Source organism: Scyliorhinus canicula, chromosome 13, assembly GCF_902713615.1.
Source record: "Scyliorhinus canicula chromosome 13, sScyCan1.1, whole genome shotgun sequence".
Taxonomy (NCBI): domain Eukaryota; kingdom Metazoa; phylum Chordata; class Chondrichthyes; order Carcharhiniformes; family Scyliorhinidae; genus Scyliorhinus; species Scyliorhinus canicula.
The window spans coordinates 151,960,144-151,976,601 of NC_052158.1; the positions used below are offsets into that span (position 1 = coordinate 151,960,144).

The 16,458-nt window shown below is 42.6% G+C and overlaps 1 pseudogene; it reads right to left on the reverse strand.

Moving 5' to 3' along the window:
* Positions 1-10,703: 10,703 nt before the first annotated feature.
* On the reverse strand, positions 10,704-13,816 carry LOC119975662 (annotated as a pseudogene).
* Between the last annotated feature and the right edge of the window lie 2,642 nt (positions 13,817-16,458).

Consider the following 16,458-nt stretch of genomic DNA (forward strand, 5'->3'; position numbering starts at 1 on the left):
TAATTCAAGGGTTCAAGGCCTCGTGCTTCCTGACATGTGTAGATGTATTTTCGATTGGTGAAAAAGTTTGGAACCCCCTTTAGTAGCTTCTAAACTTTTCAAAACCAAGCTCTGAGAAAGCTGCAAATGTTGTACCTGTTTGTCTCACATGGAATGAAAAGGTCACTACTTGTTAGCTGAATCCAGAAAATCCAGTCAGATGTGGCAAATTAACAAGAATTCGAGACTCTTGTGTGTGTCCCTTGCAGCTTGTCAATTAACACAGCCCAGTAAGTTCCTCGCAATCTGACTGTCAAAGAGTATCTATCCTACTTTGTAAGTGGCTATGGGGCTGTTGTGATCAGGAAGACTGCATTCCCCTTGAGATTTTCAATAGCAGATGCCAAATCTGACTTCTAAAATATATTGCTGCTGGACTGTGTCACAAAACAGTAAATTCTGCAAGGCAGCGACTCTCACATCACTTCTCTAAAGCTCTGAGGCATCGGACAACTTACAAATGTCGAATGAAACAACTAGATGCATTTCACCTTAAGATCGACCTGCAATATCAAGTGACCGGGCTAAATCCTTAACACTGAAGATTTTGCGTCGTGCTGCATACCTGGTATTGAGAGCATGCTCATCAGACCTGAACGTCGCTGGGTCAACCATGGGGTTCATAAGGAGCATCCCAGCAGAACAAAGGTGATAATTTAAAGCAACTGGACACGGGAACCCACACCAAATGGCGTCCCAAATTAGGCACAAAGACATTCTGAAAATTAATCTCCGAATCTATAAATTGGACCCGACCACATATGAAGAGACCACACTGAATAAATCAAAATGCAGAATTGTCCGTCATTGAGCAATGTCAATATTTGAGGAGAACAGATTGAGATTCTTGCAGGACAGAGTGAGCACGGCACAAAACCACTGCCTTCACCCACACCTCTCACACCCTCTTCATGTGTAACGCCTGCAAAAGGATCCGCAAACCAGACCATGTTTTAATAACATATATAAGACAATACCACCCCAAGACAGCGAAAAACTAGTCTCCTTGCTGAACACTCATCCCTTAAAGAGACGGAAGAACCTTCACACTGATCCAATGGCTCCCCCAATTTGGAGCTTCAGCCTAGGCAGCACGGTAGCACAGTGGTAGCACAGTGGTTAGCACAGTGGCTTCACAGCACCAGGGTCCCAGGTTCGATTCCTCGCTGGGTCACTGTCTGCGCGGAGTCTGCACATTCTCCTCGTGTCTGTGTGGGTTTCTTCCGGGTGCTCCGGTTTCCTCCCATAGTCCAAACACGTGCAGGTTAGGTGGATTGAACATGCTAAATTGCCCTTAGTGGCCAAAGAAAATTAGGAGGCGTTATTGGGTTATAGGGATAGGGTGGAAGTGGGGGCTTAAAGTGTGTCGGTGCAGACTCGATGGGCCAAATGGCCTCCTTCTGCACTGTATGTTCTAACCTTCACTTTTCAGTCAATACCCTAGGCCTAGTTAGAGATTTGCCAGGGCACTAGTCCTGGTATGATTTAACGAGGAACCCATCCAAATAAAGCAGCTTGTTTCCTCCACGGCACTGGTGCCAAGCACCATGAATGCAACCCCCTTTCTTCCACATCAGTCTTTGAGCCGCACATTGAACTGGCTGTTCTGATCACTCCTATACCTGTTCACATGCTTCCTGTGACATTCCAGAGATTAACTTTGCAGGTTTCAATTCGAATTTGAACCCTAGCTCCTCAAGCTCCCTGAGCAGAAATTCGTTCCTCATTGCAACTAATGCCATTGCTTCCTAAGATGACTATCATTCCCATCACCTTCCCATACTCTCAAAGTTGGCTACCACTTTCATTTTTAGCCCTTAGCTTTAATGGCCTCCTGTACAAGGTGCCCTGGTTAGTTTGCTCATCCACCCAGAAGACTTTGCGTTATGTCACACAGCAAGAAACCGCACTGTGTGAGATACAAACATGGGAATCAGGAGAGAGAGAAGGCCTCTCAGTCCCTGGAGCCTGCTTTGCCATTCACTAATAGTATGGCTGATCTAATTTCAACCTTAACTTCACATTCTTGTATACCCATGATAACCACCTCCCCCCCTCCCGCCCCCCACTTCCAGCACCACCACCACCTTGCTCGTCAACTATCTAGCTCTGCCTTAACGATATTCAAAGCCTCTCTGCCTCGACCACCTTCTGAGGAAGAGAATTTCAAATTTGCGCAACGTTCTGAGAGAAAAGTTTCCTCGTCTGCCAAAAATGGGCAACGCCTTATTTTTAAACAGTGGCCCCTAGTTGTGGATTATTCCATTAGGAGAAACTCCTTTCCCACATTCAGCCTGTCAAGTCCTCTCAGGATCTAATAACTTTTAATAAAGTCGCCTTGGACTCTTCTAGACTCCAACGGATCCAAGTCTAGCCTGCCGAATCTTTCCTCATAAGACAAAGTATTGATATAGAAAGCCTTCTCATAATTGCTTCCAGTGCATTTCGTTGTTTCCTTGAAACAGGAGGCCAACAAAGAACACAGCACTCAAGATGTGTTCACTCCAATGCCCCTTATAACTGAACTATAACCTTCCTACACTTGTATTCAATTCTCATTGCAATAACATTTTATTAGCTTTACGAATCAATGACTGCATCTCCATTATAACCTTTTGCAGTTCATACACTAGCACTCCCAGATCGACTGCATTTCAAAGCTCTGCAATCTCTTACCATTTAGAAAATAGCCATGATGTGGAAATGTCGGTGTTGGACTGTGGTGGGAACATTAAGAAGTCTTACAACACCAGATTAAAGCCTGGCAGGATTGTTAGGGGTCACTAGAGATGGATTCCACAAACACATATATAGACAAAGTCAATGGTGCAAGATTATACTTTGTATTTGAGTCTTTGCATGTAATTAAATCTTTACAGGTCCAGACCGTGCGACTGGAGAGAGGGGTAATCACAGGTTAAAGAGGTGTGAATTGTCTCAGCCAGGACAGTTGGTCAGATTTTGCAAGCCCAGACCAGATGGTGGTGGGTGAATGTAATGAGACATGAATGCAAGGTCTCGGTTGATCATAGAATCATAGAATCATAGAGTTTATGGTACAGAAGGAGGCCATTCGGCCCATCGAGTCTGCATCGGCTCTTGGAAAGAGTACCCTACGCAACGTCCACACCTCCACCCTATCCCCATAACCCAGTAACTCCACCGAACACTAAGGGCAATTTAGCATGGCCAATCCACCTAACCTGCACATCTTTGGACTGTGGGAGGAAACCGAAAGAAACCCACGCACACACGGGGAGAACGTCCAGACTCCGCACAGACAGTGACCCAAGCCGGGGATCGAACCTGGGACCCTAGAGCTGAGAAGCAATTGTGCGAACCACTATGCTACCGTGCTGCCCTAATCCATACTCATGTGTGCGGATTGTGGCTATCAGTTAATGCTTGGCAATTCTGCATTGTCGCGCGTCCTGAAGGCCGCCTTGGAGAATGCTTACCTGAAGATCAGAGGCAGAATGTCCTTTACTGCTGAAGTGTTCCCCGACTGGAAGGGAACATTCCTGCCTGACGATTGTCAAGGGATGCCTGTTCATCTGTTGTCGCAGCATCTGCATGGTCTCGCCAATGTACCACGCCTTGGGACATCCTTTCCTGCAGCGAATGAGGTACATAAGGTTGGCCGCGTCGCACAGGTATTTACTGCGTACCTGGAGGGTGGTGTTCTCATGTGTAATAGTGGTACCCATGTCGATGATCTGGCACATCTTGCAGAGGTTGCAATGGCAGGGTTATGTGGTGTTGTGGTCGCTTTTCTCCTGATGGCTGGGTAGTTTGCTGCAAACAATGGCAATGGTCTGTTTGAGGTTGAGTGGTTGTTTGAAGGCAAGCAGTGGGGATGGCCTTGGCAAGGTGTTCGTCTTCATCGATGGCGTTTTGAAGGCTGCAAAGAAGATATTGTAGTTTCCATTCCGGTGAAGTACTGGACAATGAAGTGCACTCTGTCGGTTGTATCCGTGTTTGAAGGTTTTGGTGCAGTTTTTTGCTGTGGTGCATTGGAACTGTCGATCAATGAGTCGAGTGCCATGTCCCGTTCTTATGAGGGTGTCTTTCAATGTCTGTAGGTGTCTGTTTTTTGCTGGTAGGAATAAGAGGGTAATAATAGTAGGAGAATTTAACTGTACCAATATGAACTAGAGTTCAAACAATAGAAGGGGCATTGAGGGTGAAAAGTTTGTGTATTGTGTTCAGGTTTTTAAAAAAAAAAAAAATCTCTGACAAGCCCAACGAGAGGAGGTGCAGTTCTGGATTTAGTCTTGGGAAACAAAGATGGACAATTGTATGCAGTGACAGTGAGCGACCACATTTAGGATAGTCGCCACAATTCAGTTAGATTATGCATTATTGTGGAAATGTACAGAGATAAATCAGGAATAAAAGGGGGAAGGCAAATTTTCCAAAACTGTGAAGTGATTTGGCTGAGGTGGACTTGGCAAGATTGCTATAGGATAACTCAATGGTAAACCAGTGGGGAGCACTAATACATGAGATTCTGAGGACACAAAGCATACATGACCCCTCCAAAAATAAGAATAGTACTGCCAAATCTAGATCTCCGTGGTTATCTCGTAAAATGCAGGGGAAGATTAAACAGAAATAAAAAGCTAATGATGGTCACCAAAAACTCAACACTGCAGATAGCCTAAAGGAGTATAGAAAGTTTACTCAAGGCAATCAAAGAGAGGGCATGAAAATGTATTAGCAAGCAATATTAAAGATGGTTTCCGAGTATATAAAGAGTAAAAGGATAGTGAAGGAAAAGGTGGGACATATCAGAGATGAAGAAGGCAACTTGTGTGCCGATATAGAGGGAATGGGAAGAGTTTCTGATGAATTTCTTGTTTCCGTATTCACAAAGGAAAGGGATGATGTAGATGTAGTTATCCAAGAGGAGCAGCGTGAAATATTGGATAAAATAACCATAATGAGAGAGGAAGTGAAAGAGGAATTGGAATCCTTGGAAGTGGATATGGCGGCATGGCTGGATGGATTGTTTCCTAGGATGTTGAGACAGGTCAGGGAGGAAATAGCAGATGCTCTGAGGATTATTTTCCAACCTTCACTATACACAGGAGAGTTGTCAGAGAACTAGAGGAATGAAAATGTGGTTCCATTTTTTAAAATGATATGAAGGAAATTATAGGCCGGTTAGTCTTACTTTAATGTAGGCAAATTGTAAGACTGAATCCTGAGGGGCCAGATAAATTGACACTTAGAAATGCACGAGCTAGTCAGGGATAATCTGCATGGCTTTGTTAAGGAAAGTTCATGCCTTACAAATTTGGTAGATTCTTTCAAGTAGTGTCAAGGAGGATTGATGAAGTGGCAGAAGGATTAGAGGAAAAACCTTTTTACGCAGAGGGTGGAAGGTGTCTGTAATTTTCTGCCTGAGTTGGTGGTGGTGGCAGAGATGCTAAACATTTTTTAAATTCCTGGATCTGCATCTCAAGTGCTATAAAATGCAGTGCTATGGGTCGTGTGCAGGAAGCTGGGATTAGACACCTGGGTGTCTTTGGGTCAGCATGGACAAGTTGGGCCAAACAGCTCCCTTTGTGCTGTACCAATTCTATGGTTCTATAGTTCTACAATCTGAGTACAGGAGTAAGAAAGTCTTGTTGCAGTTGTATAGAACCTTAGCGAGACCACATCTGGAGTATTGTGTACAGTTTTGGTCTCCATGCAAATAGTGGGATTATATGGTGGTATTCTCTAGAGTTTCGAAGAACGGGAGGTTACCTCATTGAAGTGTACAAAGTTCTTACAGGGCTCCACATGGTAATTGCAGGAAGGATGTTTCTGGTCTCGAACCACAGGGCATAGTGGGTCATTTAGGACTCATAAAAGGAGGAATGTATTTAGTAAGAGGGTGGTGAATCATTGGACTTCTTACTCCAGGTGTCTGTGATGGGTCAGTCATTTGATATACTCAAGACAGAAATTGGAAATTACGTATATCACACGTTATGTTGATAATGGGGGAAGATCGCACATTCAAGCAAGGAAGGTCTTGCCTCACAAATTTGATTGAATTATTAGAGGAAGTGACAAGAAGGGTTGATGAAGGTAGTGCAGTGGATGTTATGTACATGGATTTTAGCAAGGTGTTTGACAAAGACCCACATGGCAGATTGATCAGGAAAGTGAAAGCCTATGGGATACAGGGCAATGTGGCAAACACTGGATAAAAGGAAAAGGTCGATGGTTGCCCTTGAAACTGGAAAGTTGTTTCCAGTCGTGTTCCACAGGGCTCGATGTTGGAACTCTTACTATGTGTTTTATACATGAACGATTTCTACGTGTACGTGGGGAACACGATTGGTAAATTTGCAGATGACACAAAGATGGACCGAGTGGTGAACAGTGTAGAGGATAGCTATAACCTTCAAAATGATATAGATGGACTAGTGGAGTGGGCGATAAAGCGACAGTTGGAATTTAACACAGAGAAGTGTGAGGTCATACATTTAGGGGGTGTTCAAACAGTTGTAGGGAGTACACAATAAATGGGGACATAATAAGAGGGATAGATGAAGTGAGAGTTTTTGGCGTGCAAGTGCACAGGTCCCTAAAGGTAGTAGTTCAAGTACATAAGGTTGTTAAGAGAGCATATGGAATGCTCCCCTTCAATGGCAGAAGTAGAGAATATAAAAGTAAGGATATAATGTTAGAATTGTATAAACGCTGGTGAGGCTACAACTGGAATATTGTGTGCGATTTTGGACGCCACATTACAGGAAGGAAATTAAAAAGTGAAATGAAAATCGCTTATTGTCACAGGTAGGCTTCAAATAAAGTTACTGTGAAAAGCCCCTGGTCACCAATTGTCCGGGAGAGAGGGCAGAGGAGGTTTACAAGAAAGTTGCCAGGGCTACAAAAATGTGGCTACGAGCAGTGATTGGAGAGGTTGGGGTTATTCTCCTTGGAACAAAGAAGGCTGAGGGGTGATTTAATTGAGGTGTACAACATTACGAGGGGAAGAGTGGAAAGGATGAAATTGTTTCTCTTGGTGGAGAATTCTAGAACCGGGGGACATAGATTCAAGATAAGTGGTAGAAGGCGTAGCGGAGATATGAGGAAAAACGTTTTACGCAGAGGGCAGTGGGAGTCTGAATTGGTGGTGGAGGCAGAGACCCTGAACTCTTTTAAAATGTACCTGGATCTGCATCTACAGGACTAAGGACTGGGTGCAGGAAGATGGGATTAGAAACGGCACCTGGGTGTCCTAGACAAGATGGGTCAAGTGGCCTCCTTCTGTGCTGTAACTTTTTTATGATTCTTTAAGATCATCCATATTATAATTGAATGGCGGAGCAGACTCGACGGGCTAAATGATCAACCCCTGCTCGTCCGTTCCTATATTTGTTTTAACCCTGGAAGGCTGTTGTTGCACGGGACCCCCATCCACACTATCACCACCCCTCCCCACCCGGCAGCGTACCTAGCATATCGAATCCTCAAATCAGGCCGCTTCCCAAAAAAGGCATGACAAAGCTGGCCTGTCAATCCTAACGTGGCCTCAGAGTCACCCTGGCCTCTTTGACATATAAATGGACGGTCACCAGTTGGCATTGACACTTGGAGTGAAACATCCACCTTCGATAGGAGCGTAAAACGGACTGTCGACTTTCAACCAATCAGTTGCTAAAAGGAAATTAGGGATGAGCAAGGAATGTCGGCCTTGCCAGTCCCTTGCACTTCCGAAAATTATGAAAATGGAATCGCGCACAAACGTTAGTCCCTTCCCTCTGCTCGAGACGGTTTTAAAGGTTGTATCATCTTTATTGCCTTTTGAAGTATGTTCAAACCTCAAATATCATGGCAGACTTTTCTCCATAAGGTAAAGAGAACATGGGTCAGAGTATGGAAGTCTATTGTGTTCATGATACTTGTTCGGGCTTATTTTGCAGCGTTGCACTGACGTTACTATCATGCTCATTTCCCGCCTCTGGTCATTGGTATTATTTTAATATATTTATCCCTTAACATTGCGGCATTGTCTGTAATTTAGTAGCTATCTGTTACAACACCTCAGAATGAACTAATCCCTCGATATAAACTATTCTAATTACAGAAGAGTTGTGCAGTCTGAATAGGTTAGACACTTCAAAAATTGATTCCAGTTAAGCTTCTACCAGTAGCTTATTTTCCGGCAGAGACATCGCAAATCCATCTGGGTGGTGTTCAGCAACGTGCACACAAGGCTTTGAGCAACCGCATGAATTAACATGTAATTGGTCCAACTTCATGAAAACGCAACGCGTGCAATGATAAAATTGTCAGCAAACGAGTTCGTTATTTTACAAAATGCCCATTGTTCCCGAACGACAGATTGCCGTGCCAGTCGAACCATTACATAAGAACACAATGAATTCGATTTTCCATCAAGAAGCTAAGACCGAAAAATGGTCAAACGCAGCTGGATGCGGCTTTATAATTTCTCAAAGCTTTTTGGTAGGCACTTTGCCCAGTACATGTTTCCCACTATTCTTTTCCAATGCAGCAAGATTATGCAGCATTTTGGAGCGAAAATGCAGCGCAGCAAGGTAAAACTAGATGCCAAAATAGCAAACACCTCTCCAGCCACTGTGTACTTCCCAGGAGAGCTTACATAGGCTGGGATGGAAGTTATCCAGAAGGCGCAGAAGATAAGCATGCTGAAAGTTATGTGTTTAGCTTCATTGAAGTTATCAGGAAGTTGTCGAGCGGGGAAGGCGCCCACAAAGCACACAAAAGACAAAAGTCCAATGTAGTGGGCAGCACAGTGGCGAAGTGGGTTAGCCCTGCAGCCTCACGGCGCCTAGGTCCCAGGTTCGATCCCGGTTCCGGGTCACTGTCCGTGTGGAGTTTGCACATTCTCCCCTGTTTGCGTGGGTTTCGCCCCCACAACCCAAAGATGTCCAGGTTAGGTGGATTGGCCACGCTAAATTGCCCCTGAATTGGAAAAAATCAATTGGGTACTCTAAATTTATATTTTTTTTTTTAAGTCCAATGTCGCCCAGGACACAACAGAAGGGGATTGAAGACCCTACGTGGCATTTAAAGACTATTATCTCATTAGATTGCACGCTGTTTTTCAGAGGAGAAGGTGGTGATGTGGCGAGTCAGGCTGACAGTTCCCCAATAAACGCGATGGAACATAGAAAACAAACAAAGGAGGAAGCTTAACTCTGAGTTATTAGCTTTGACAATTTGAGTGTCTCCGTGAGTGTAAAATGTAACAAATACCATTAACGTGATGCAACATCCAAGCAATGCCAGGGTCACCAGAATAACCCCCATGATCTCATGGAATAACAAAATTTCGATACCCTGGTCTCGCTGTTGGACTTGTAATCTGCTGGACATGGAATGGAATCGGTCGCATCTGAAAGAAAATGTATCGACATTGTAAAAGAAGCTGATGTTCTAAATTCTTAGCAAATAAATGAGGAGGACTGACACATATCTTACCTGTACTTTTGCTGATTTCATCCTGGGAACACTGTACACAATCAAAGCAACATTTGGGTTGTCTTATCCGCCCAGCTTTTCGTGTTCCTGGAGCGCAAGTTTCAGAGCAAAGTGCTTTTGGAACCTTTGGATTAAAATCAGAAATTCAAGACTTGAATAATATTAGAGTTTGCACGGTCTACTTTACAATCGCTGTTGGTTATTCCGTTTTTAGGATATATGGATACAAGTAAGGGCCAAGCCAACTTGTTCACGGGCTTTAGATGAAAGGGAAAGAGACCAGTTTAAAAATTGTGTTCGGGCCAAGGCAGGACCACATGTTGGGAGAGTTGTGATCAATGCAATGGAGAGGAGTAAAAATGGCAGCGGAATGGTCGATCACACGCTTTAAGAAGCAAAATCCACGAGTTCTTCATTTCGGGTGAGATGGAGGAATTTAACTGAAACGTTTATAGTGGAGGAAAAAACTGATCAAATCTTTGATGATCGAATTATCTGAGAGCGTTAGACGCGTTTGGCTGGGACGAAATTGGGCCTCAATATGTTTAATGTAATCAAACTGTCCCCGGTGACGAATAGTTAAACGGGTAATTTGAGGCTATTAAAGTTGTGGGAATAGTTATGAGTGCCAGGCGGTAGGGTACAGAGGGACGAAGCATAGTATATATTATGATTACACATGAGTATAAAAGGTAGTGCTGGGTAGTGATTACGCAAATCAATGGTTGCAAATGTATTGTGGCAAATGGAGGGGAAATAGGTCCTGGCAGTTGGAACGTTGCAAGTTCTGTTATAAGAAACCTGTCTCAATTTCAAAGAGCAGACCAGCACATCCCTGCCTCGGACAATATTTATCATTCATTGCTGAAACAGCTTATTTGATCATTCTCATATTGTTTCGTGTGAGACACTGATGTGTCCAATTGGCTACCGTTTTGGACATTGCAACAATAACTACATTTCAAAACTACTTTATTGACCGCAAAGCATTTTAGGACGCCCCGGGGTCTACAGATGCAAGATTTCCTTATACTCATATTGTTAGCCATTGTTACATTGTTAGACACTTTATTTACACGTGACCTTATCATTCATATATTACATTATTCAGTTACTTCATGCTTGTACAGAGGATATTAGGAGAAACATTTATCTGCCAAGGTTGTAAGATTGAAATATTTGCACAACTGTTATTATTAAGTGGGTCCGTTGCCATTTTCACATGGGAACATGTGAAGACCGTGGGCTATGGCATAAGTCGATTTATATACGTTGTAAGTTACTCGGTGCTCAGACAAATCGGTATACTCGTTGGGTGCAGAATGTAGGTTTTCTTTTCCAGTGCATTCCTTAACCCATGAATCAGATTTGAAATGGCCCAATGTGTTTTCAGCGTCCTTTAAATTACAGCTGAAAGGTCTCTCCCAAAACTCTTCCATTAATGGGTTTCCCGGATAGTAGATGGACGAGCCTGCATTAAAAAATCTCTCCAGCCTGGCACTTGCACTTTTCAATTCGCAATTCCAATTGTGCCAACAAAAAATTGTTTACTTTCCTCAGGGGGCAGAACTGTGGTGATGAGCCAAGCTTGGCTATCTATTGTATGCCTATTACATTCTGCCTTGCAAATACCTGTAATAAAATGCTCATGTCCGCTTGCGCAAGGAAGGCTAGGATAACTTTGATGGAAGATTTATTTATGATGTCCATAGTCTGAAGCATTTTTTTCCTTGGATATGTTATGTAAAAAGCGATACAAGTGCCTAACTCTTGCACAGCCTCTGTGAAAGCTTGCATCCCAAAGTTCCCATGGTCATCATCGCTTCTAATTGTCCTGATCCAGGTCCATCCAAAATGGTTCAGACATTGAGCTAAAGCTTTCACCTGAAAGTAATCGCCCGAGATTGTTCTAAAGAACGATGGATATGCATGTCTGTTGCCCAGGCATGCACATGTAGCGACGTAGCTAATCTAGATGAAAGGTTGGACAATACATATAAATAATGCACATATACGTATGTAATTCACACCTAACATTCGTAGTATGTACCTGCAGCAAACACTGCTTGTTAGAATAATCAGCATTTTGCTGTAAGGAATTTAGATAATAAAACACAGTCAGCGTATCTTCATTGATCATCGACAGGTTTTTTTTCAATAGCAGCAAGAAGTCCCTCATGCCTGCTTAGTTCGGCGTTGCTTAGTTATGTTTCAATTCCCAACCCCTTTACTATACGTTGGATTGGATTGGATTGGGTTTGTTTATTGTCACGTGTACCGAGGTATAGTGAAAAGTATTTTTCTGCGAGAAGCTCAACAGATCATTAAGTACATGGGAAGTAAAGGGAATAAAAGAAAATACATAACAGGGCAACGCAAGTTACACAATGTAACTACATAAGCACCGGCATCGGATGAGGCATACAGGGGTGTAGTGTTAATGAGGTCAGTCTTTAAGAGGGTCATTTAGGAGTCTGGTAACAGCAGGGAAGAAGCTGTTTACCAAGAAATACAACTACAAATATACCAAGAAATACAAATAAAAATATACTTTCCAACAATATAACTGAAAAATAGATTCAATTTGAGAAAAGGATCATGGAAATTTGAAAATAACATATATATTTAAGTAAATCTCAATAACACTTGTACAAATGCACTGATGAGTTTAAGGTAATCCGGGTGAACATAAATATATCAGATCAAACTTCGCAACATTGGCCATTGAGATACGCGTGGTTCAACAAATTGTCAATTTTGCACTGGACTTTAATATTGCAATAACAGCAAATGTGGAGAATGCTATAATGAATGAATTGCTGCTGATCTTATTTACAATTGCTCTTATGAAATCAGTCCATAAACACAAAATCCTTTTTTTAAGTCGGCATGATAAGCTTTTATCTGAATCACCTTTAATTGTTACAACAATAATATAAAAGCAGTTAAATCTGAAACAAGTATAGAAAATACTGGACAATCGCAGCAGGGCGGCACGGTAGCACAGTGGGTAGCACTGTTGCTTCACAGCTCCAGGGTCCCAGGTTCGATTCCCAGCTTGGGCCACTGTCCATGTGGAGTCTGCACGTTCTCCTCGTGTCTGCGTGGGTTTCCTCCGGGTGCTCCGGTTTCCTCCCACGAGTCCCAAAAGGTGTGCTATTAGGTAATTTGGACATCCTGAATTCTTCCTCTGTGTACCCGAACAGGCGCCAGAATGTGGTGACTAGGGGCTTTTTGCAATAACTTCATTGCAGTGTTAATGTAAGCTTTCTTGTGACAATAAAGATTATTAAATTAAGGTCTGACAGCGTCTGTGGAGAGAGAAGGTAGCTAATGTTTCCAGTTAGGATAACTCTGTATGACAACGTTATGACAGCTTTGACAAAGAGTCGTCCAGACTCAAAACATTAACTCTCTTCTCTCTCTACAGAGGCTGCCAGACCTGTTGAGATTGTCCAGTATGTTCTGTTTTTGTACAAAATTGCTACTAGTGTTGTGATAAGTGCATAAATACTGCGCTAGTCTAATGTAATCATGCTGAAGGGAATGATTTTATGAATACAAATATATTTCAAATGCTGATATGGCACATATCCATGAGTCGTCCAATTGGTTCATGGTAGTTTGACTGAGCGGTGGTAAGCATAAAAAGCACTGGCAACAGCCGAACATAGAGCAGAAGAACATTAATATTTTAGCCGTATTTGTGAATGAATTAATCCAGTTGCTTATAGAAGTTTTATCAGACTATCAGCAAGGATTTCATGGAAGAGGACATTTACATGTCTGTCTTCCCACTATCGTGCACCAGCTGTCTGTTATATTAATTCATGAAACAACTTGCCACAGCAATCCAAAAGGGTGCGACTAAAGACACGATGGTCTGTGATGATACAGAAAGATGGGGAGATGCCGGCGTTGGACTGGGGTGGGCAAAGTAAGAAGTCTTACAACACCAGGTTAAAGTCCAACAGGTTTGTTTGGAATCACTAGCTTTCAGACGGTAGCTCCTTCATCACTCACCTGATGAAGGAGCTGTGTTCCGAAAGCTAGTGATTCCAAACAAACGTGATGGACTTTAACCTGATGTTGTAAGACTTGTTACGTGATCCAGAATCGTCAACAATGGCAGGAACCACGGGAGATTGTTTGCAGGCAGAATCTGAAGCTGTGCTTTGAAGCCTGTTTTAAAACCAAAGGCCGCTTTTCTTGATACAGCGGGCATGCCAGAAGAATCATGAATCCAGTAACCCAGCATAATGTTTGGAAGCGAATCAGGGTTCTTGTTGATTTCTTCTATTGCGAACATCCTCGCTTTTGCAAACACAAAAAGTCTGAACCGACTGCTGCAGAAAGCAGAGATGAAAAAGAGGAATTTGCATTTCTTGGTCTCATTGACATGACAGTCACTTAAAGGAAGAAACTAATTTTTAAGAACACTAACGGAAGAACAAATACAATTAGCAGAAAACAGTGTATTAGGATTAAGTTACTCTCTTATTTCAGAGACGCTGCTATAAACACTTATCCATTCGCCTAGGTTTAGGATAATAAATCGAACAAAATGAGTTATTATCCGCATCAGTTTCCCTTGTCTACGGTTAGTGTTGGTTAATAGATTTTCACCACTATTCTTAATAGGGATCACAATGAAGTGGGCAAGTATGTCATAATTTGAAGACAAGAATCCCAAACTAGAAATGACATCCTGATCAATGGGATCTGATGTTGAGTCCCATGGCTTTGATAAGGAAAGGGAATAGAGCGTTCAGTTCTCACCTTTAAAAGTAATAAAAACATTCTCGACAGCGAGGAGTAATTTGGAACAGCCGAGTGGTGAAATAACAAAGCTTTGTCAAATTTAATTAGAGATGTTCAGACCAGTTCACTTCAGTTGCCCAGAAAGCAAAATATGATGGATAGTTGGATCATTGTGTTGGGCCTGAATCAGGTGCCTGATAACAAGCGCAGAAGTTGGACGGAATCTTAGCACTGTTGTTTTACAGTTCCAGGGTCCCAGGTTCGATTCCTGGCTTGGGTCCCTGTCTGTGCGGAGTCTGCACGTTCTCCCCGTGTCTGCGTGGGTTTCCTCCGGGTGCTCTGGTTTCCTCCCACAGTCCAAAGATGTGCAGGTTAGGTGGATTGGCCACCCTAAATTGCCCCTTCATGTCCAAACATAAAGATTAGGTGGGGTTACTGGGTGGAAGTGTGGGCTGAAGTAGGGTGCTCTTCCCAAGGGTCGGTGCAGACTCGATGGGCCGAAAGGCCTCCTTCTGCACTGTAAATTCTATGATTCTACTTGCTGCTGGAGAAACGACAAACATAGTCGAAAATAGGTTTCAATTTCAAAAAGAATGTCAGACATGAAAGTTGGTGAGTAAATTACACAGTTTCTGCAAAAAAAACGAAATTATGTCGAGAGATACAACAACGAAGGATTGATTCTATCCCAACGTACAAACTATTCTAACACCCCTGTTTACGTGTCTGCAATTAACTTTTACGGAGCTGCAATTTCAGTCGGAATGAGCGCGCCATATTTCTTCCACCTGCCCATTTTCAGTGTGAGTTTAGACAGTCAATGTGAGAATATATTCACTGCACCCTACCCTCAGAGATCCGCAATGACAATTTTAGCAGAACGAACGGAATAACGAACAGGATAATTTGTAAGTTTCAGAGCGCTATGGCTACAGTACAGACAGCTACCAGTTAATTTATCGCAGACCCAGACTCCAATTTGAGATATTTCTGTTCTCTGTGTCTCCATTGCCCTCCAGCAAAACTGATCTTGTCACCGCTATATCCCATATTTACCCATTGAATTCACACAAATGAGCTCGAAATTGACAAATAATCCGAGCCTTTTGTAATTTTTCAATCCAGTCTGCGTCGAAATTTCATAAAGCTTTAGATTTCCAAAATCGCCCATGACAAATTTCCATCGAATGATAATGTATAATTAAAAAATAACTTTTTTTTTTAATGTTCCAATTTACTCGATAGAATTGCATTCAAATGACAAACTATTGTGACCACTCGTGAATCACGAGAAACTGACATACGTCAATCTTGAAAAACGAATCGGAAGTCAGTAACACCTTCCAGGTGTTTTTAACAAAATTAACGGACAAATTAGATTAGAAGGAAATACAAAGAAAATGCGACAAAGTTTTACGAATAGTATACACTTCAATGCTTTTGAGAGATCTTGATCTTCGACTTCTACATGGCCGCTAAAAAAAACTCCACCCAGAACATGAAATGAAATGAAAATCGCTTATTGTCACGAGTAGACTTCAATGAAGTTACTGTGAAAAGCCCCTAGTCGCCACATTCCGGCGCCTGTCCGGGGAGGCTGGTACGGGAATTGAACCGTGCTGCTGGCCTGCTTGGTCTACTTTAAAAGCCAGTGATTTAGCCGAGTGAGCTAAACCAACCCCTAATCGTCTGCGTCCTTAGACAACCCGAGTAAGTCAAATTTTCCCCAACGTTTGCACCTTGGCTCATCCGACAAGCGAACAGGGGCAAGAACATATATCACCAACCAGAGAGAAGCAGGCAGTCCATCCTCGTTAAATGTGACTGGTGTTGTCCCAAAATACTGCGCTTGCAGCTGTCTTTATATTGTGAAGCTACCTTCCCTCAATTTAATGCTTCGGGGTCTTTGAATCAATTAGTTACGTGTCCCAAAGGGAAATCGATTAGTACTTGGCTCTACCTCAATGGAGAGCAGCAGAATTTAACAGGGAACAGACAAAAATAATGACAGCTTCATTATGAAAACATCCCCACTGGGTTCTGCTTCATCAATTCACCATTCTCACAATCCTTTGGGCAAATCAAAATGTCTTAGCTATATTCTTCATGTTGAATCCAAGAGGGTCAATTTGATCCCAAAGCAACAAACTTTGAAAATCAGTCACTGTTTTTGAACCCCATGGCTTGCAG